The 14,831-nt window shown below is 40.4% G+C and overlaps 1 long non-coding RNA gene across 4 annotated transcripts in view; it reads left to right on the top strand.

The window, feature by feature from the left end:
• The first annotated feature begins 713 nt into the window (after positions 1 to 713).
• Positions 714 to 14,831, top strand: part of LOC111561878 — a 172,635-nt gene continuing 158,517 nt past the window's right edge. For 2 of the 4 annotated variants that reach the window (XR_006583338.1, XR_006583339.1), the window contains exon 1: positions 714 to 5,099. This is a non-coding gene — a long non-coding RNA (uncharacterized LOC111561878). The remainder of the gene's footprint in view (positions 5,100 to 14,831) is intronic. The other 2 variants (XR_006583341.1, XR_006583340.1) reach the window with 2 other exon arrangements.

The following is a 14,831-nucleotide window of genomic DNA, read 5'->3' as shown; positions in this document are numbered from 1 at the left end:
CTTCTTTGTTTCAGTGTAGAGTAAAAGAGGAAACCTGGATTTTCATAGTAGAGAAGTCTAGATTCGAATCTCTGCCACTTACTCTATGGCCAATTTTTTTAACTTTTCAGTGCCTCAGTTTCTTTGTCTATAAAATAGGTAGAGTTACTGTAGGAATAGTACAAATATATGTGATGTTTTTGGTATATGATATGAAATCAGTATTTAATATTGAAGTTTTAATTATTTTTTTAAGTTTATTTCTTTATTTTGAGACCGAGAAAGCGTGAGTGGAGGAGGGGCAGGGAGAGAGAAGGAGAGAGAGAATCCCAAGCAGGCTCTGCACTGTCAGCTGGGAGCCTGATTCAGGGGTGGAACCAATGAACCATAAGATCATGACCTGAGCCAAAGTTAGAAGCTTAACCCACTGAGCCACCCAGGTGCCCCAAAGTTTTAATTATATATATATATATATATTTTTTAATTTTTAACATTTATTTTTTGAGAGGAAGACAGATTGCAACTGGGGGAGGAGCAGAGAGAGGGGAGACACAATCTGAAGCAGGCTCCAGGCTCTGAGCTGTCCCCACAGAGCCTGATGCAGGGCTAGAACCCACGAGCTGTGGGATCATGACCTGAGTCAAAGTCCGACGCTTAACCGACTGAGCCACCCAGGTTCTCCTAATCATGTTTTTTAAAGGAATCTCTACACCTGATGTGGGGCTCGAGCTCACGACCTTGAAGTCAGGAGTCAGTTGCTCTAGCAACTGAGCCACCCAGGCACCTCCGTTTTGTGTGTGTGTGTGTGTGTTTTTTTAAGTGTGAGGGTTTTTCTTTATCGTGCATTCTCCAGTAATAACTTGTGACCACTGAGTTCTCACCCTTGACTGTAAACTCCATGAAACCAGGAACTCTATCATTTAATCTACTGCCTGGAATAGAGAAGGTCATCAATAAATATTTGCTGAATGCATATATGTTTCTCTTGTACAATATGCTCAAAATGTCATGTGAGCAAATGCCTTTACTATGACATAAGAGAACTTCAGGACACATTTTAGTGATGAATGAAGTAAATTGTAAAAACAATTCTCATGTTACTCTCTTGAAAACATTAACTTGTTGTTCCCCATTTTGTTCTGTTCTTCTTTTTTAGTGCTACAGCATAGGATTGTGGGTGTGGGCTCTGCAACCACAGAGCAACACTCCCTGGTTTCAAATCCAGACTACATTACTGAGTAGCTGTGCAGAAATAAATTAACCATTGTGTTTCTCAATTTTCTCATGTGTAGAATGGTTATAATAGTAACACCTATCTCACAGAGCTCTTTGTTGATGGTTAAATGAGCTAATACTTGAATGTACTTAGAATAGCGCCTGGCACACACTACGAGTGTTAGCTCTTCTAGCTCCTTCCCTGGGCCAGCCTATGCTAGTTATCCTATCATCCTATTCTGAGATCTAGGATGAATGGTCTCTCTTGTGGCCTTCTGGTTTCTGGAGAAGCGGGCAAAGTCCTGGCTTTGCTTTCGTTCACCAGATTTGCCCTCCAGTTTTGATTCTGTTCTTTCTGCAGCCATGTGACTGGCATGTGGGCAGCACATCCAGAGCTCTGGGTGCTGGAATCGCTCTCCGACACTTCCTGGTTATGAGCAGTTTCCCAGTGGTGAGTTTCCTGTCAGGAAGCGATCTCTCTGTCCTCTCCTGCCTATCTCCTTCCCGGAGCTCTTCTCTCCTAAATTAGTATATTCTATATCCTGTCCTATGATTTCTCCTGAAAGTCTTTTGCTCTTCACAACTCCCTCTCCCCAAGTTCTCAAGCCACCTAGCCTGATCTAGATGATATATCTGTATCCCTTCTCCACTTTCCTTTCCCAAGTCACCGCCCCTCCCTCCAGGGACACAGTGTAGTCCCCTCTGGGGAATGTTCTCTTCGAGTCTCAGACACGTCTGTGGGTGTATGCAAGGTATTTGAATGTTGCCTAGAATAAGAAAAGATCACCCACCTCCCTGACTGCAAAAAACAACAATAATAGTAAAATGAGGACAACCCAGGGCTCTTGAATAGCAGAACCAATTTCCAGAGCCTCCATACCAAGTAGTGCCTAGCGCTTAGTAGGGCCTCCATAAAGGTGTGTGGAACACTGAACTGGCTCAGCCTCTAGGCCAGGCCACGGTCTGGAAAGGACAGCCTTCTAGCGCTCTTGACTTCACTTAATTCTGGGGATCAGGCCCCACCCTGTTTGGTTAACTTGACCTGTACCTGTGAGAAACTGCAAATATTTCACTGCAGGTTCCTACCATATCTGAGGAAATGTTTATTTCCTGTCCACCGCTAGCATAATCCAGCAATATTAAAAAAAAAAAAAAAATAGGGTAGCTAGAGACAGCCATGAAAAGAAGGAAAAAAATGAGTGGTCACTTGCTCACCAGAAAGCAAACACATAAAAAGAAGGAAGAAAATGTGGTTATTGCTAACAAGTGGCACAAACTCCCAGTTCCTTCTTTTATGCTTCTGTCCATAGGCAGCTGTCTCCCATGCCCTTCTCTTACTGGGCGTCTCTCTCACATGACCATCACTGACTGATGTGACTCTGGGCTCTCTGAGACAGAAACACCAGGAAGGTGATTTGCTTCTGGCCTTCCCTCTAGACTCCCCCACATCAAAAGGCCCATATCTGCTAAGTCTGAGACTGGGAGGGGAAGAGATTGAAATGTTCTCCCCTTCTGTACAGATTCCTCATTCAACCTGGCTGATTTTTTTTGTTTTTTGTTTTTTTTTTTTTTTTGGAGAGAGATAGTGAAGGAGAGGGAGGATGGGGAATGGGTTGAGAGAATTTGAGAGAAAAAGATAAGGAAAAGGAGAGGGAGGGAAAGTGGGAGTTACATCATATCTGTGCATCTGACTTTTAGAATTTTTAAGAGCAAATTTTTGTGTGTCCTCCTTAGAATTCCATACGATGTGAAATTTGAGACAAGATGTATATAAAGTGTATATTTGGAAGGTCATACGATGAAGATCAAAGGTTATTTAAATGAGGGGTGGGAGTTGCCTCTTGGTGGTTACTAAATCTCTACTGTGTATTTTTAGAGCTTTCATTGAATCTTAAGATAAGGTGAGGAAAACAGGATTTCTTAAGTATTGATAAGTGGCAATTTAACAATCTTTGTGATAACCATCAAAAAGTTTCCTTGAACAAAGTTATCTTGCTAAGAGTTTTCAAACTGTGCCCTTGGGTGTTAAGGGAGAGGGAACTGAATGGTGGGGTTGGCACCGGGGTGTCTGAGGCATGCTGCCCACTGGCAAGGATTCGGTGCACCTCTTACAAGTCTTCATTCGTGATACCCAAGATGGGAGCATTTATACCACAGAAAGCAGCATTTATACCTCCAAATCAGTGTTTCTCAGAGAGCCCCTTGTTAAACGTTTACCAGCACACCCCTGCTTTTATTTGTATTTGTAGATAATGTCTGTGTAAAATACAGCTTTTGAAAAAGTGTTTGGCCTGAAGCAAGTTTGAACCTGATGCCTCAGTTGGGGTTTTCTCTTCCTTTCTGAGTAAAATGCATAGTGAATATTATCCACATTTTCCTCAACTTGTGCTAGGGTTAAGTCCTGATAAAGCCATCAGAAGTCAAAAGTACATATAGTGCACCCGATCTACTGAGCATCACAGTTTAGCCACACCTACCTTAACCGTGCTCAGAACACTTAGATTGGCTTACAGATGGGCAAAATCCTGTAACACAAAGCCTATTTGATAACAAAACAGTTGACTGTATGATGAAATTTATTGAATACTGTGCTGAAGGTGAACACCAGAATGGTTGTATGGGTGCAGAGTGGTTCTGTACAAGTGTCCATTGTTTACCCCCTCCCCCACCGATGGATGGCGGGGCCAACTGGGAGCTGGGGCTGCTGCTGCCCAGCGTCACGAGGGTCACGGGAGAGTCGCGTGCTGCATATCCCTAGACCAGGAAGAGATTGAAATCAAAATTGGAAGTTCGGTTTCTACTGAACCATGCACCATGCATGGTAAAGTAAAGAAACCATTAAGTCAAACCACTGTAAGCTGGGGGCCATCTGTAATTTGAAGAACTATTAATCATTTTATTATTTTTATACCACTTTTTTTCAGAGATCACAGTGATTTTATTTTGCTAAAACTATAGCAGTTATATGACATACCTTGAGCTTTCTAATAAATCTGCATAAAATGACTGCATCAGGTACTTAAAAATGTTTTAAGATAAATCAAAAGAAAGAAAGATCTTTGGTTGTGGGCTTGGGGTTTAGTAAATGTAGCCTTTATTGGGTTAGTCAGCTGAGTAAATTACAGAAATGGATGTGTTCCAGAAAATTGCCACTCCTTTATGTTTTATGTGCCAGGGAGCAGTATTAATATTTCTTTAAGTTCTGATTAACATTTTTGTTCTTTTTGGATTGTGGTATTGGAATACGGTATTGATTTCTTCCCCACTACTTTTGACTTCCTGGCTGTTTTTTCCTTGCATGTTTTTTTTTGTAGTGGCACTTTTTGTAAAGTGGCACTTTACTTTTTGTAAACTTGCACTTTGAGAACTTTGATGGTCAAGCCCATGAACAAGAAACGTTGGTGATTTAAGCCTTAGATCACTCTCCTCAGGTCTCCCCCCACTCCTCTCAGTGCTCCTTTCTCAGGCTTTGTTGGGTCAGATTTTGGGTCACTATTCAGGCTATTTTTTTGGTCTCTTATCCCAGGAGGCTAGCTGGTTTAAGGCATGGAAGATGCCAAGATCTGAGCTGAGCTTAAGGGAAGGGAGGGAACTCATTTTGAGTTAAGCCTAAACCATGTGCTTGGTCTATAATCAGAGAGCTCGGCCTTGGGGTTTTAGGTGTATGGTTCTTTGACTTCCTTTTCTCATCACTTTTAAACTTCTTCCCCAGGGCCTGTGGAGAGAAGATGTGGTTGTACCATGCAGGAACTGGGTACTTTGGAGTCCTTTGGCTTCGTAGCATGCCCATTATTCCAATGAGGGTCTCCAGTTGTGGTTGTCTGGTTTTGAACTGCTGTTACCTGCCCTCAACCTCTCCGTGGCCAGGCTCTAATGAAGAGCATCTTTTTCTGATGTATACAAAGGTACCCTTAAGGCTTGTTTTCTGATCTAATAGCAAATCCTGTGTAAGCTAGCAACAGTGACGATCCCATTGGGTATACAGATTCTGACCCTGTGTCCCAGTTTCCTAGGACTGAAAAACAATCAAAAGAGTTATTTTGAGTGCTCACTTCGGCAGCACATACACTAAAATTGGACTGATACAGAGAGAGTTAGCATGATTAGTGCTTGCCAGTGGCTGGGATGGGGGTGGGTGAAATGGGCAAAGGGAGTCAAAAAGTACAAACTTCCCATTATAAAATAAATAAGTTGGGGATGTAATGTACAGCATGGTGACTAGAGCTAATAATACTGTATTGCATATTTAAAAGTTGTTCACAAATTAAATCTTAAAAATTCTCATCATAAGAAAAAAAATTCTGTAACTATGGATGGTGTTGGATGTTAACCTGACTTCTGTGATCATTTTGCAGTATATACAAATATCCAATCATTATGTTGTACACTTGAAACTAAGATAATGTTGTATGTCATTTATACCTTAATCATAAAAAAAAAAAAAAAGAATTACTTTGACAGGGGAAGATAAGTCAGTCCCTGGTCATGCAAATAAGACTTTTGCTCTTCCCTGAAAATGGAGTTCTTCTGCTGGAAGCCTTTTGTGCATCTCACACATATGGCTTCCTCCTCCTACTAATTTGCCAGACTTGTCTGGATCTGTTTGAATTGAAGTAGCAGACCCAGTTTGAGTGCATTGCCAGAGGCCCCTCAGGCTTCTGCAAGGCCTGCCCCACCAGTTTGACAAACATGCTCAGGCATACTTGAACTCCACCATGGACAATAGATTTCCCACTATACAAATAAAGCAGGGGAGCAGGAAAAGAAATGGTGGTCAAGGAAGGAGAATGAAAGGGCATGACCTGGTGCTGCTGCCTGCCTTAGGTCCTCTTTTGATTTGCATTTTGGTGGTTAATTCGGCAATAAAAATTGCTGTACACCCACTTGCCTGCCTTTCTTCTCTCCACATCTTAGACCATAAACTCTTTAGGGGTCCGGCTCCTTCCTGGCTTAGGTGTAGTGTTTACCAAAAATGCTTAGGAAACTTTTTTGACAATTAAAAAAAAAATTTTTTTTTTTTCCTACACAAGGAGGAGTGACCAAAAATGAACTTAGATGTGAAACTGAAGCAAACAAAAAAGCTTTTCACTTTGCTTTGAACTGAGGACTTTGTTAAAGGAGCAAGGCTCTTTCTGCATTGATATAATTCTACTGCAGCCAGTTTCACCAGGTCTGTCCAATGACTGTTGTAAGGCCTGGATCAGCTGTGCTGTGTATACAACATGGCATCACTAATTCTCGCTGCTAGCTTCGGCTCAGACACAATGGAAAACAACTCCCCAAAGTTAGATTTAATCATCTTGATTGATTTTTCTTAAGTTCCAATCTTTGCAAGAAACAATGAATGTACAGCCAAACTCACTCTCCTTGTATCTTGTATTTCTGGGTTTGGTAGTGAAATATCATATAGATAATATAATATCAATACATACATACAGATAATACATACATATGTACAAATAATATAAATTTTTTTTGTGTGATTTTTAAAAAAGATTTTATTTACTTTATTTTTTTTTAAGTTTATTTATTTGGGGGGGGAGGGGCAGAGAGAGGAGAGAGAGAATTACAAGCCCAATGTGGGGCTCGAATCCACGAACCATGAGATCATGACCTGAGCCAAAATCAAGAGTCAGATGCTAACTGCAATGCTGACTGAGCCACCCAGCTGCTGCTTTAAAATTTTATTTATTTTTATTTTTTATTTTTCTAAAGTTTTTAATATTTTCTTTTGAGAGAGAGAGAGAGAGAGAGAGAGAGCAAGCAATCGGGAGAAATAGAGAGAGAGAGAGAGAGAGAGAGAGAGAGAGAGACAGAATCCAAAGCAGGCTCCAGGGTTTGAGCCATCCACCCAGAGCCTACCGTGGGTCTCGAACTCACAAACCTGGAGATCATGACCTGAGCCGAAGTCGGACACCCAACCGACTGAGCCACCCAGGGATCCCCTAAGATTTTATTTTTAAGTAATGTCTACACCCACCGTAGGGCTTGAACTACAGTCCTGAGATCCAGAGTCACATGCTCTACCGACTGTGCCAGCCAGGCGCCCCCAGTGTTTCTTTAAAAGTAGCCAGATAAACAAGTGCATGGAATTAATACAAATAGTATCATTTCAAATCTTGTTGAAGGTTATAAATGAAGATTCTGGTCTCAGAATCTCTTACCAACAAAGATGTTGGGGAAGGAAAAAAACCTTTCCTCAACAACAAAATAAATTCGGGTGGCCTCAACCTCTCATTATCCACATTGATCAATCTTCTGATTACTTCTGCATTTTTATAAAAAATGGTTGTGAATGGGGCTGTGCTGTCCTACCACCAGCCTTGTTTACAAAAGGACGTTTTAAGAGTGAAGGGCAGAGTGGCAGAACCTTGTATCCTCTTATGTAGGGAAACGGTCCATGAGTTTTGGCTGAGCCTCAGGTAACTTTCATCTCCCACCCTTCCCTTGCAGTTCTAGGTGTAGCCCTGCGACCAAGTTCTGGCCAAGGGGGATATGAGTGGAAGGGAGACCTCTTCCAGGAGCTTCCTGCTGCTTGGAATTTTAGAACATGAGCACATGATTATGCTCGCCTGAACAGCAAGACAGAGGAACTTGGGTCCCTAAAACCATACACCACTATATTAGTTCTGTCCTTCCCACCCCAACTTTTATGTGAGAAAGAAACTTAACCTGTGGTTTCACCTAACAAAAGTTTATTTCTTGATCACACCACTCATCCCATGCTGGTCAGCAAGGGCATCTGCTCATCGAGGGCACTGAGAGACCTGGGCTGAAGCATTCCATCTCAATCAGTGCTTCCACTGGTGTAGAGCCAGGCAAAGGAATGTCATGAATTGTATGCTCTTAAAGCCCCCACCTGAAAAACACACGTTTTCGCACATGTGAAAACACACGTGTCACTTTGTTGGCTAATGCAAGTCGCATCACAATGCCTAGCCTCAAAGAGGGTATGGAAGTACAATCCTACTATGTGCCCCAATAGGAGAACTAGAATGTGTCAGCTATCCTAATGAGTACTATAATTTCTGTCTTGCTTAAGCCACCGTTATTTTGGGTTTTCAGCTACTTGCAGCTTCACTGATTCCCAACCAATACAGGAATGATCGCATTAATGCTGTAATCAGTAGGGAGTGTTGGTCTCAGTCTCTGGAGTTCCAGGAAACATGCTTTCGTATATTTCATAGTAAGATTAATAATAGTAGATAAAAGCAATCATAGGTGTTGTGGACACACAGTTAACTGCAGTATTTGAGTAGTTTAGGAATGTATTCTGATCTGCTGTAAGTAAAATCATGTCTGTCTGCTGCTGCCCCCCCCCCCCGCCCGAATGTAGAAACCATCTGCGGTAGAAGGCTGACATAGATATTTATTTCTTTAAACCAGACCTTTTGTGCAACTCAGGCATTAAATCTGTAATCCAGAGCGTTTATTTACTGTGTGTCACCTAGAAGTAGGCACAGTTCATTAAAAACAACAACAAAAAAATCACGTTAGTCTCATGGATAAAAATTCTACAGACTATGGACAGAGGAAGTCTTTCCTGTTACTGCAGAGCAAGCCCATGCACAGAATGGACCACTCTTGCTCTCTTACAGTCTCATTCTTGAGCAGGAAAGCAGAGCTGTATCAGATATGAATCTGAAGGACAAAAGCAGCTCTGGAGACACCAAGAAATAGCCTATGTTACAGGTTTAACACACTCCTTTAATTTCATTGGAAAAAATAATGAAACTGGAGAAAAGTATTTATGGAACTGGAGGAGAGCATATTTTGCTGGTTTTACTTTATGTTTGAAGTTTTGGGTATAGCTCTGCCCATAAATACTGAAATGCCTAGCATAAAGAACGCAGCCTGGGGCATACCCCATAAAACTTACAGTGCAATTAAATGAGCAATTTCCACTGGAAATAAAACGGGCATGTTGAGTGGAATATGAATTAAACTGTGCATAGGACTCAGGCTTGCACTAGGAACCTCTGGTTTCAGTAGCAGCTGATGCAGTCCATCTATAGGTCAAGGCCAGTAAGTAACAAAAGACAACTGCGGTTAGCATGAAGATCAAGGCATTCACAATTGTGGTTAATGTAGTCCCCCTGTCATTATGTCTGTTGGAAAGGCCCAGCAAAATCATGACTGATAACAAAGGAGTAAATCTGACCCTCCATTACACTGCAGACACACTGAGCTCCTCCGTTGTATTTGCTGTGCAGAATTTTTGACAGTCTCAAAACTTTATTTTCACCTGAATATTCCTTCATTAAAGTCACCTAGGTATCATTAAGAGATGCGTTCGTAAAGATTTCAACTGGAAGACTGAAAAGCCATCAAAACAAACATGTTTTGGTAACAGACCACACTCTGTCTGGTTCATTTCTGGGCCCTTATTTGGAGAGGAAAGGACAATGACTCACTGATATCCCAAGGGAAAAGTTCAGGAAAGGTTTAGAACTGCAAGTCTGAGGCACCACATGTATACTTTGGCTGAGAGAGGGACTGGCTTCTAAGTAAAGAAAACACATTTATCTCATTTGTCATGGAGGTGAAACAAATACGCCCAAGATAAAGCTTAGCACTCATTCTTTGAGGAATTAGCATAAGGGCGAGGAAAGGAAAGCTTGAGGTCTTTCTGCCGGTGAAAACCAGAGGAAAGCTGGGAGAAACTGGTTCTTTCCTTCCCAGTCCCAAGTGGCCCACCTCCACTGTCCTGGAGGATATAAGGGGGCAGAGAGGGCAATAGGTCACATGGTTTGAATGGGTATTACCAGCCATTTAAACCGTTCATGTAAGTTAAACTAAAAAGTATTGCTTTAAAAAAATACAGTAGGAGTGCCTGGGTGGCTCAGTAAGTGCCCGACTCCTGGTTTCTACTCAGGTCATGATCTCGTGGTTCGTGGGTTCGAGACCCACATTCTGCTCCCCCTGCTGTTTCTACTGCTAAACTTAACTAACATTTCCGGTTGCCACGGCTTGGTGTCCTGATTTTAAGGCCTGCTTGGGATTCTCTCTCTGCCTTTCTCTCTCTCAAAGTAAATAAATAAACATTAAAAAATAATTTTAACATATATTTCCCTGTAATTTTGTCTGAATTCTCCTCTTGCCAAAATAATCAGAGTGTGATTTTTCTAATTGTAAAAATGTATGAAGTTTTCTCAAATGAAAAACAATGTTTTCCGTGGCAGCAAATGCTTTGAATTTTTTGTACATGGTTTTGCTCTAGCCATACCTAAATCTCAGCATATCTTACTTGCATGATGATAATTTATGTTGTGAACCCAAAACGCCATTTCCTCTCTCTTGTCCAGGGGCCATCTTTCCCTAAAATGAGCAATTATTTGTATTTGGCTGGCATTTCTCGCCACAGAAGTGCAGCCATGGCGGTGTCTGGAAGGGCGGTGTTGGGTTTGCATGGGAGGAGGCAAGGGCAGGATGAGAGAAAGCTGGTGGAGCCCGCATGCCAGGAGTGGAAAGCTGAAGCTAGTTACAAGGAAGGAAGGTGTGAGAGTGAATTAAGAGCTAAGGCAGTAAAGTCGCTTTTCTTGTATGACCCTCCTGTGTTGGACATTTCTTAGACTGAAGGCATAATAAAAAAGGCACTTTATTTAGGTTAACAGAGCATTATATAACCGGAAAATTTTACAGTTTTATATGTATAGTGAATAGTTTGTAGGGGGGAAAAAAAGACTTCTATGTTTATTATTTAGATTAAAAAAAAACTCCTCAAATTCTTTAATGATTTTCTTTCTTTCCTTCCTTTCTTCTTTCTTTTCTTTCTTTCCCTTTCTTTCTTTCTCTCTTTCTTTCTTTTGACAAAAGCTTGGAGGCATAAAATGGAGTTATTTTAATCGAAATGGCAACCTCTGTGGTGCTGCTTTACTATATGCTTACAGTTAAAATCATTTCATGTTTTCCTCAGATAACTACGGTCAGTTTGAAAACAGCCTTGTTAATTAGCAGGCTGTGACGCAATATATCACTGCATCTTTAGGGTTCTGGCGCCAGCTAGTGGTAGACGAGGGGAGCCGCGGGGTCGCTCTCAAATCAAGGGCAGGCGGCTATCATCATGTAGCCTCCCATTAGCCCTCGTTCTTCCCCATTTTTCCCCCCATCAGTATAATGGGGGATCATTGTCGTGTGGCCGGAGAGGGGCAGGCTGATTTGCAGATGAAAGTAGAGAAAAACGGTGGGCAGGGGCGGAGAGAGGAAAGGCCAGACAAATGGATTCTGTTCTTCCAATGGATTTGAGAAGAGAGCATTTATTTGAAATATTCCTGCCATGTTGATGGAGGAGCTCAATCTTTTGCCAGTGAATGCTTAGCTTTTTGTTTTTCATTTGTAGAGATATTTGAATGTATATTTAGGATATGTAATAACCATGGAACTTCACCACAAACACCACTGAAGACAGACATGTTGTAAGTTTAAATTTGTGTTCATTTTTAAGTAGCAAATATTTCTACTGTGAACAGGCTCTGCTACCTTCTCACTGATACAACTCTAAGATGGATAACTCTCAAATGCTTAATAAAACAGAAACCTCTTAAGACAATATTTGCGGCTGGCACATTATGAAAAAAATATATAAAAATTTCAGGCAAAAGACACTTTGTTGGGGATGTATGAAGTAAATTTAGGCTTGGAGCCCGATCTATCCTCAAGTTGAAATAGGTTATAAGGATTTGCAGGAAAACTGCAAACATACAGTTATGTATTTTAAGGACAAAGAATTTTGGCAGGCTGTTTTTCTCATTTAATTAACCTATAACTGATCTTACTAAGGTTATGGAGGGACTTCAAATGCTAATAAATAAAACCTGAAGCTGAGACATTTCTTTCATTAAATAGCAGGAGTGTTTGTTACTGCTAAAATCAATTGTAAGTATTAATATTCTATGTGGAACTTATAATGAAAACAAGTTGAAGCTTGTAAAGAACTTTTTAAAAATGTCATTTGTGTATCTCTATGTCAGTTAATTTAAGAGGAAGTTTTAGGCGGGAAAACTTGTCACAATCTTACCTGGCAGCCTAATACGTTACTGTGCTGTTGGGGAAATACATTTCTTCTCTATGGGAGTCATCAGATGGTAAATTAGGCTGGTCCTGGTGCTGCTGTATGAGATTTATGGAAACTACAACTTTGAGCTTCCTTTGCACTTTTGCTAAAATCTGCATATTGCATATGAACAATTCACCTTGTTACCCACCAAGTTGAAAGGCAGACATCTTCTCTTTGGTTTTAAGCATCTTGTAACTTTTGGTATATCATAAAGCCCTGGTTAAAATTTTTAAAATCTTCAGTCTATCTGGTTTCCTCTGAGTCTCTATTATCTCTCTTTATGATGGAAGCTGAGCTTATCTAATTGAATAAGAGTTTTAAATCAGTACCTCAAATGGGATATTATGATTATTTTGGAAAAAGAAAATTAATTTTAACAAGACTCTTTCAATGACAGTAGATTAATTGAAACTGAAGTGAATGATAGAGTGGAATTGTCATAAAATTTTGAGAATTACAATGAGATAAAATAATTTCTGCTCTTTTAAAACAGTTTTGTAGTGTGTAAAGACTTAGTTTAAATGCTGAGTTTGTGATTAGGTCTATCTTTAAAACTGTTTAATGGTCGCCTTAAAATATTTTGATGCCTACCATAATCCTTATGTAATTTCCCATATGCTGCCAAGTAAATGCTTTGAAATGTCATTCCATCATAATTTGAAATTTACTCATAAAGATTTTCAGATTTATCATTTGGCTTTAATTTCTTATTTCTTTTTGAGATTATAAAGTTAGAAATTAACTCTCCATTGCAAAATGAACACATTTAAAGGAAGGAAGGAATATATACCTGAGTACATATATATTTTTTCCTCTTTGGAGGTTTCTCTGATGACTTTGAAATGGTGATAGCAAATAACTGGTTCACTCAAACTGGAATCTCCTTTCATTTGAAATAGTCTATAAAGTTTTTACAAAAGAAATAAATGTAGCACATCATTTTTACTTGTGGAATGTCCCCAAATGTGATGGCATAAAAACAAACTTATTAATACACTCACATATTCTGATGTTCACATCTGAAAAGAAGGCATACTAAAATGCATGTATACATATAATCAGATATTGGTTTGGCCTCTAGGTTACACGGTTCCTAAGTAGCACAATCTTGCCTCACAGAGTGATCCAGAAGCCCTCTATAGACCTTCTCATTAGGAGACTCTGGCACAGTATGAAGAGGGGCACGCATCTGCCAGCAAAATGCTACAGATGGTTCCCCTCATTAGCCTACAGAACTCCGAGCAGCCGTCACGGAGGAGGCCTGGGACCTCACTTGGACAAGACGTTAAGCTAGCCTCCTGTTCAGTGTCATTAGGATTTCTCCAAAATAATCTCCTTCGTGTACCCTGTTGGGCTTAGGCTGGTCTGCATGTCGCACTCGCAGAGAGTCAAGATGGCGGCACTGCATCCAGCTTGCCAAGGGGCTTTGTCTGATTTTCGGATTTGACAAAGCCCCATAGCAAGTCAGACTTATAAACTTCTTTATCTAAATGCAGTGGCAGGACAGCCTTGTCCCCAGAAGCCCATTAGTATCACTTTTGGAATTCCAGGTAATGCTTGCCTCCATGTGAATGCTTACTTATCACACTAAATGCACTGACAATCTCGTTTCCCCTTTTCCTTTCGACCTACTGATTTATTGATGTAATGGCATTTTAATTTTGTTTTGTTTACCCTTTGTTTATGAATCAGCCTTAAAATCAGGACACCAAGCCGTGGCAACCGGAAATGTTAGTTAAGTTTAGCAGTAGAAACAGCAGGGGGAGCCCATACTGTTTTATGCTCTGCAGTTTCTCTGACTGGATGATTATTATAATTATTATATTATTATAGTTGTTGTTTTACACTTATAACAAAGATGTTTACAATTTATGTACACTTATAACATAGATGTTTAGAATACAGATAATCACCATGTGCTAGACTATTACGATTTTAAGTCACAGAGGGTCTTTATTTTCTTTATGATTTATTTATTTATTTTTAAATGTTTATTTTGAGAGAGAAAGAGAGCACGAGTGAGTGTGAGAGGGGGAGGGGCAGAGAAAGAGGGAGAGAGAGAGAGACTCCCAAGCAGGCTCTGTGTTGTCAGCGCCAAGCCCAACGCAGGGCTCAGTCTCACAAACAGAACTGTAAGATCATGACCTGAGCCGAAATTAGAGTTGGAAGCTTATCCCACGGAGCCATCCAGGCGCCCCTTTATGCTTTAATTGTATCAAATTGTTAGGATACTGCTAAGAATAATTGATAGGTAAGAATTTGACAGTAAGAATTTTTCTCCCTGTCTTTTAATCCAGGGAAAAACCTGTTCTGAATTTTATTTCTCAAAAAATGAAATCAGCTGAAATCCCTATATAATTTCTTGTGGCTGTTCTCTCACATTTACACCTTTTTTTTTTTTTTTTTTTGAAATAAAGTGTAAAATATACCATCTTAGGGGCACCTGGGTGGCTCATTTGGTTAAGCCTCTGACTTTCGATTTTGGCTCAGGTCATGATCTCTCAGTTTCCTGAGTTCTAGCCCTGCATTGTCTAGCTCTGCTGACCTGCTTGGGATTCTTCCTCTCTCTCTGCCTCTCCCC

Source organism: Felis catus, chromosome C1, assembly GCF_018350175.1.
Source record: "Felis catus isolate Fca126 chromosome C1, F.catus_Fca126_mat1.0, whole genome shotgun sequence".
Taxonomy (NCBI): domain Eukaryota; kingdom Metazoa; phylum Chordata; class Mammalia; order Carnivora; family Felidae; genus Felis; species Felis catus.
The sequence above is the reverse complement of the archived record's forward strand: the minus strand, read 5'-3'. Positions and strand labels throughout refer to the sequence as shown.